The following is a 7,116-nucleotide window of genomic DNA, read 5'->3' as shown; positions in this document are numbered from 1 at the left end:
GTGTGTATGTGTGTCTTGTCTGTCTGTCTGTGTGTCTCTCCATGTCTCTTTATGTGTCTCTCCCTTTTTTCCTCCCTCCTTCCTTCCCTCTCTTCCTCCCTCTCTTCTCCCCTCTCTTCCTCCCTCCTTTTCTCCCTCTTCCTCCCTCTCTCCTTCTTTTTCTTCCCCCTTCCCTCCTTCCCTTCCTCTCACTCTCCCTCCCTCCCTTTCTCGCTCTCTCCTTTCCTCCCTCCTTCTGACTTTCACTCCTGCTCTCCTCCACCCATCTTGCCTGTCATTCAGACTGTGATTTCCTGACTTCTCTAACAGTGGCTAATTTCCTGTCCTTGCCACAGCGTTTTGTGTTATAAACTGTGTTGAAAGCAGCCTTCCAACATAACTAGCCCATGTTAAGTCTTTTGTAAAACAAAGTCCGTTTTAATTTTTCTGTTGATCTGGCAAAGTTGAGTTCCTGGATCCAGATCCCAGCCCCTCCCTCCTTTGTGTCCAGCCTATGAGGTTCTTTGGCTTTGGTCTCTGTCTTTGCTTCCTTGCTCTGAATCTTTGGAAAATTTAATAAGCACCTTTCTCCCATTGCCCTCCAAGGGTACAGAACATAGGGTGGGATTGTTTTGAATCTCTGTTCTGAGTGAGAACCTGGGATGGGGTCAGAGTTGTTGCTATGACAACCACAGGACCAATCCTGAGTAGAAGGATGGAGGAGGAAGAATGGTACCAAAACAGAGATTAGACAGAGGAGACACAGAAAAACATTTCCCTCCAATCTGATTACACAGCCAAAGAAATAAAACCTCTGGGGCCAGCTCTCCTGGCTGCCTGCCTCATCCACAAACCCAGGCGCTGTGGCTGGCCCACTCTCCATCATTCGCTTAAGTGGCAAAGATATCTGACAGAGCGACCCAAACCACCTCCCCTCAGGGGCCTAATGTGGTTAGACTTGGAGAAATTATTCATGGGAGAATATACTAAAGTGTTTAGTGTCCCCTGGATGCATTAGAGGCAGGTTCTGTCAGTCTCTGTGTGTTCTTCTGAGCCATTCGACCAAGATGCCATGGCTCCTGCTGTCCTGAGCAATGGCTGCTCCGATGTACAGTCCTTTGGATCACTGCAATCCATTTCTCTTTTGAGCCACTTGCCTAACTCACCAGTGGAGTTACAACCCCCAAGCAAGATGAAAAGGCTCTTACCTAGACCCCTGAGCTACCCACCCCCACTATGTTCCCCTCCCTGGATCCCTCCCAGCATCTCAGCCCGTCCTTTCCTTGTTCTTCAGGATTGCACTGGAACCACCTTCTTGAAACATCTCATCAGTCAGCTGAAGTTGGGATTCACTCTGGTACTCAGACCCTCTCGGGTGCATGGGACCAAGTGCCTTCATTTCCCAGGCAATGAGGGTGAGGAGAGGTTGTTTACCTGGAGCCTTTGTGATGATGAATGTCACCTCTCACAGGGACAACAGAGGCGCTCCAAGTCCTGCTCTCTTATGAAACCTCTTGCCGGGGCTATGCACATGAACTTGAGTTTCCTGCGATCTGATGTGTGAGAAAATAAGCATTTTGCCCTGAGTCCCAGCAACCATCACCATTTAAACACACACCTTCTTGCTGCTCTCAAGTCTCAGGGTAGGAAAGACTTCTACTTTATAAAGAAACATTGTAATTAGTGCCGGTCCTATCATCATTCGCTCTATAACTGTTCTGAACAATGTCCTGTTCTGTAAGCTCTGGGTTGACTCCTTTTAATCTTAGCACTAATGTTACAAATCCTAACTGAATTAGAAATGGGAGATCTCAGTGTGAGGAAGCTCACTATTAGGCCAAAGACCTAATTACTGGAATTCACCAACTCTTCTCTGGTCCCTGTGCCCTCTCTCTGCAGTCTGTGAGTGCCTGGCTTGTATGTGGGTGTTTTGATTGGGGGTCAGCTACGTGGTTAAGAGCAGAACTCTGCAGACAGACCAGCTGGGTTTAAATCCTGACTCTGCTATGGAACAGCTGGGAAACCTCATTCAAGGAGTGTCTCTTTATCTTTGCTCAACTGCAAATGCCAATGGGACTCTACGACATCCGGCTCACCAGCCCAGTCTGCCAAGTACTGCATGGCAATGACTTCATTAGACCCTCAGGACAGCATAATGGCTCTCATAGGAAGGCTATGGGGGAAAGCTTACCACTTAGAAGGTGCCCGGGAGAACATGCCAAAGAAACCAAAACAATCATGTATGTAATTTGTAAGTTACTTTTTGCTTATAACCATCACTCTTTCAGAAATATGGGGCTCACCTATTACATAGGCATGGCTTTCCTACGAGAAATGCCTGTCAGAACACAAGAAGCCCAAAAGAAAAACCCTGAGTTCTCAGTCATTTAAAGCTTTCCTATAACAAGTCCATAGGCAAAAGCTCAAATGCCTGTGCCCGTCCTACAGGAACCTCGGCAAGCTATGGTTTTTAGTCATATTTGTTTCCTCCCACCGTAATCTTCCATTCTGCATGCTGCAATTCGTGCTCGGATGGCATTCTGCTCACATGAGACTTTGTTAATCTCAGGGAGGGAAGTCACTGCTACTACCTCTCTTTTTACGCCATCACTCTTTGCACACACATCTATCTCTACTAAAGCAAATTCCCACACTGGAGGTCTCCACTCTCAGTCCCGGACAGTGAGTCAGCGCTCAAAGAGCTTTGAAAGGTTACAATCTAACAACCTTCCGCACACAATCAGACTACTCACTAGCTGATGGCAAAGCGCCCAAGACATTCAAAGGTTGACCTGTCCTTCCCTTTGAGTACACAGGACTCATGGTCAATCCTGGCAGTGTGACGAGTGTTTACAGACTCGCACAGGCTCACATGATGCCAACACTACAGGTAACTGATTGCATGCCTCTCAGCCAGTTGCCAGGGAAGCAAAGGCCCGAGTAACATTGCAGGCAAGGAAGCTGCTAAGTGGAAGACCCAGGTTTAAGTCCTGGGTCACACATCTACCAGCTGTGTGACCTTGAGAAAGTCAACTTGCCTCTGGGCAATTATTTCCTGATGGCTAAAAGAATAATAATTTCCTTTGCTCTGGTTTGGGGACAGGTTTAGCATGGCCATCAGCGGCCATCTGCAAGGCATGAATTGGTCCATGCCTTCGCTGTATACCATTCCTAACTGTCAGTCTTGGGATTTAGAGCTGTGCAGAGATGAGCTAGAGGGCTGAGCCTAGGACGGACATGTGGACTTCCTAGCTGGTAATCTTTTTGTTGCTGTTGTTGTTTGTTTTTTGTTTTTTCAAGACAGGGTTTCTCTGTGTAGCCCTGGCTGTCCTGGAACTCACTCTGTAGATCAGGCTGGCCTTGAACTCAGAAATCTGCCTGCCTCTGCCTCTGCCTCTGCCTCTCAAGTGCTAGGATTAAAGGTGTGTGCCACCACTGCCCAGCTGGTAATCTTTTGTTAACTGTAATATTTATATTAGTTTTTGCTTTACTCCCAAGGACCTATAGGCTCCCCAACTTTGAGCTGTTGGCCAGATTCATAATGTTAGACATGTGCTTCCTTCCAAAGTGGCAACCATAAAGTGGTTGGTTGCTCCTATAACATTTGCACCATCATTGCTGCCACAGGTATAATCTAAAGGGCAGCACGTGTAAAAACTCTACACATAAACACATGCTACTGAGGACATATTTTTTAACTCTACTTATTTTGCCACTGTAAAATTTGACGACATACTCTACTTTACAGAAACCACTTACTATCTATGCCCAGCTTTGTGACAAATGTATGATCCTGTGTTAGTTAAACATCTGTTTGCTTCAAATGGCTCTGGTCCCCACTCAAGCTGAATCCTCATACTGCATCACTTGTTGTTGAAGCAAAACGTTTACATACCTCTAGCACCTAAAGACTATATAGGCACCCGTTCTTTATTATATCTGTGACCAAAGAAAGAGCAAATTTAAAAAGACATGTCATAGAATGGCTATTATCAATAACAAAGGTAGGAAAATAACACGTGTTAGAGAAAATATAGAGAGAATAAAAACCTGTGTACATCACTAGTGAGAACGTAAAATGGTACAGGTGTTAAAGAAACCAGTCTCAAAAACTCAAAGCAGGGAAGTGCCATGCAGCCCAACAATCCTTCCACTGGATACTCACTCAAACAGGTAAGACACAGGGACTGAAATAAATTCTTGTGTGTCAACTCTTGGAGCAACAGCATGCACGATAACCAAAAGGCAAAGAAGATTCAGCACGAGCACGCAGCGGCGTGGGACTCAGCCTATAGCGGCGTGGGACTCAGCCTCACGAGCACGCAGCAGCGTGGGACTCCAGCCTCACGAGCACACAGTGGCGTAGGATTCAGCCTCACGAGCACACAGTGGCGTGGGACTCCAGCCTCACGAGCACGCAGTGGCGTGGGATTCAGCCTCACGAGCACGCAGCGGCGTGAGACTCCAGCCTCACGAGCACGCAGTGGCGTGGGATTCAGCCTCAAGAGCACACAGTGGCGTGGGATTCAGCCTCACGAGCACGCAGCGGCGTGGGACTCAGCCTCACGAGCACGCAGCGGCGTGGGACTCAGCCTCACGAGCACGCAGCGGCGTGGGACTCAGCCTCACGAGCACGCAGTGGCGTGGGACTCCAGCCTCACGAGCACACAGTGGCATAGGATTCAGCCTCACGAGCACGCAGTGGCGTGGGATTCAGCCTCACGAGCACACAGTGGCGTGGGACTCAGCCTCACGAGCACACAGTGGCGTGGGATTCAGCCTCACGAGCACACAGCGGCGTGGGACTCAGCCTCATGAGCACGTAGTGGCGTGGGACTCAGCCTCACGAGCACGCAGCGGCGTGGGACTCAGCCTCACGAGCACACAGTGGCATGGGATTCAGCCTCACGAGCACGCAGTGGCGTGGGATTCAGCCTTAGAGAGGACAGAAGGCCAGACACACACTACAACACACACAAACTTGAAGACATTAAGCAAAGGAAAGAGATCAAAGGACAAAGGACAAATGGCATATGAGTTTAGCAATGGAATGACAGAGACAGAAGGGGAAAACCGGTTACCAGGGGCTGGAGCAAAAGGATGTGAGTGTTTGAGATGCCCCAAAAATGCCGAAAATGGATCGATCGTAGTGATGGGAGTTAAGTTCGCTTGTCCACTACACAAAGGTAGTTAAGGGGTCATTACATTATATACGTTTACTACAACCTTTTAGACCTCAAAATGTAGAGAGAATTTGCATTCCGTTCTATTGTGATGCAATGTGACTGAGCGACCCCTCAGACCCCTCAGCCTGTCACTGCTTCAGTAGGCAAGCTGGTGAGAGAGCCAACTCCAGCTCTTTTCCGGGGGCCTGCATTTGGAAGTATACAGAGGGAGCATGGCTTTCAAACCCTGACACAGGTTGGAAGAATGTGGAACTTGGCCATTCTTCTTCCAAAGCCTGGGATTCTCTAGCAGTTCCTCCCAAAGCCTGGGATTCTCTAGCAGTTCCTCCCAAAGCCTTGGATTCTCTAGCAGTTCCTTGATGAGTTCGGCATGCCTTTCTCCTACCATCCTGCACACCATCACCGAAATGACCCAGGGAAGCTCCTTGGGAGAAAGTTAGGTAATCAAACAAAGCCAAATCCTGTTATATGCGTAAAGACTTAACCTGATGCCTCTCCCAGAAAACATATTTGCATTTCCCTGGGTTTTCTAGAGACAATGCTTTGAATCAAAGGAATGAACACAGATCCATTCTCTCAACAAATATCTGTTGCTCCTAGGTGTCCTTTCTCCGGGAGAGTTTATAAGGGTGGCCAGGTTCCATGTCTCAGGGCAGTGGCCAAGTTCCAAGTTAACCTGCCCCAAGAGAAATGACAGAAAACTCCTCTCTGCATGCTGGGTGTGGCCTCTGAGGGAGATCCTTGGGCTTCAGCCTCTCCCTGATGACCTTTCGAATTTCAGATTCCATGAATGACCCTAGGTCTTGAAAGTCAGAGGCTCAGCCCTAACCAGATGACACCCCCCTGAAGCAGCAGCGCACTTCAGACTACAGACAAGTCAGTAAATAACTCTGATTCCCTCTGAAGTGATCACACAGGTTGCCTGAATAAGGGCCAAGCATCTCTAATTTCTTCCTCTGTGTTTTGTGGTTGTGAGAATATTGACCCCACACATAACTTTCTCAGTTAAATTCCCTCAACTCAAAACTGGACCTTCGAAACGAACTGAAACTCATTCTCAAATGAACTGCAACTGATCCCAGAAAGCATACATTGTACGGAGTGAGAGAAAGCTGGATAACTTCCCATCGTGCCTGTGGGCAACTTTACCTCTTCCCAGCTTAACCTCTCTGGGCAAGAAGAGGCCCAGATGTCAGCTTCCGTGAGAGGGCCGGAGACATGCGGACTCCATGAGGAGCTTGCTCCTACTGTCTCCTACCTAAGAAGAGACCCAGATGTCAGCTTCCTTGAGAAGGCTGGAAACACACGGGCTTCATGAGGAGCTTGCTCCTACTGTCTCCTGATTCCAGCCAGGCCAGGCCTGATAAACAACTCCAGAACAACGGGGTAGGAGAGTCGACTAAATGAAGAATCCTGGATCTAGTCACAGAGTAACACCGTACACTTGTTTAACCAAACCATCCCACCCAAGCTACTGGCGGCAGCTGCTTCAAAATATCAGATCAAGTGTGCCCCCTCCTGTCCCTCCTCCTTGGCATTCTCTTTTTAAGACAGCCTAAAGTTCACAGGCTGGCCTTGAACTTCGGATCCTCCCATCCCCCTCCCTGGGTGATGGAATCATAGTGTTTATTCAGTGCAGAGTATCATACCCCATCCCAGGCAAGCACTCCACCTACTGAGATAGATCCCATCTTGGCATCTTCTTTATAAATGAGGGGTCCGAGACACAGAAATACACACTGGCTATGAAGAAAAAAAATTATTTGCAGCTGCCCTCGCCTCCAAATAAATGTCTGAGAGCTTAACCATCCACATATTCGCTCACATAAAGTCTATCTGGCTTTTCTAACTAGATGTGGTCATCTCTGCAGTTCCCACCCTAGGACAGCACTTTCCCTGAGCCCTGTCCTGCCTTTCTCGGCTGCTTTCCTGGTGTTTGGGAGCAGCAGGG

The 7,116-nt window shown here is 48.3% G+C and overlaps 2 long non-coding RNA genes across 2 annotated transcripts in view; one reads left to right on the top strand and one right to left on the bottom strand.

Annotated features, from left to right (window-relative positions):
- The window catches only part of LOC116104010, a 7,265-nt gene extending 2,070 nt beyond the window's left edge, over positions 1-5,195 (bottom strand). Inside the window, exons 1-3 of the long non-coding RNA XR_004123661.1 lie at positions 5,061-5,195; positions 3,875-3,918; positions 1,414-1,532 (exon numbers count right to left, since the gene is read on the bottom strand). This is a non-coding gene — a long non-coding RNA (uncharacterized LOC116104010). The remainder of the gene's footprint in view (positions 1-1,413; positions 1,533-3,874; positions 3,919-5,060) is intronic.
- A 94-nt stretch (positions 5,196-5,289) lies between these two features.
- LOC116104011 lies at positions 5,290-6,977 on the top strand. Its single transcript, XR_004123662.1, has 2 exons — positions 5,290-5,605; positions 5,947-6,977. It is a non-coding gene; the product is annotated as an uncharacterized LOC116104011 (long non-coding RNA).
- The last annotated feature ends 139 nt before the right edge of the window (positions 6,978-7,116 follow it).

This window comes from Mastomys coucha, unplaced genomic scaffold, assembly GCF_008632895.1.
Source record: "Mastomys coucha isolate ucsf_1 unplaced genomic scaffold, UCSF_Mcou_1 pScaffold21, whole genome shotgun sequence".
Classification (NCBI taxonomy): domain Eukaryota; kingdom Metazoa; phylum Chordata; class Mammalia; order Rodentia; family Muridae; genus Mastomys; species Mastomys coucha.
This window is presented reverse-complemented; position numbering and strand designations above follow the sequence as displayed.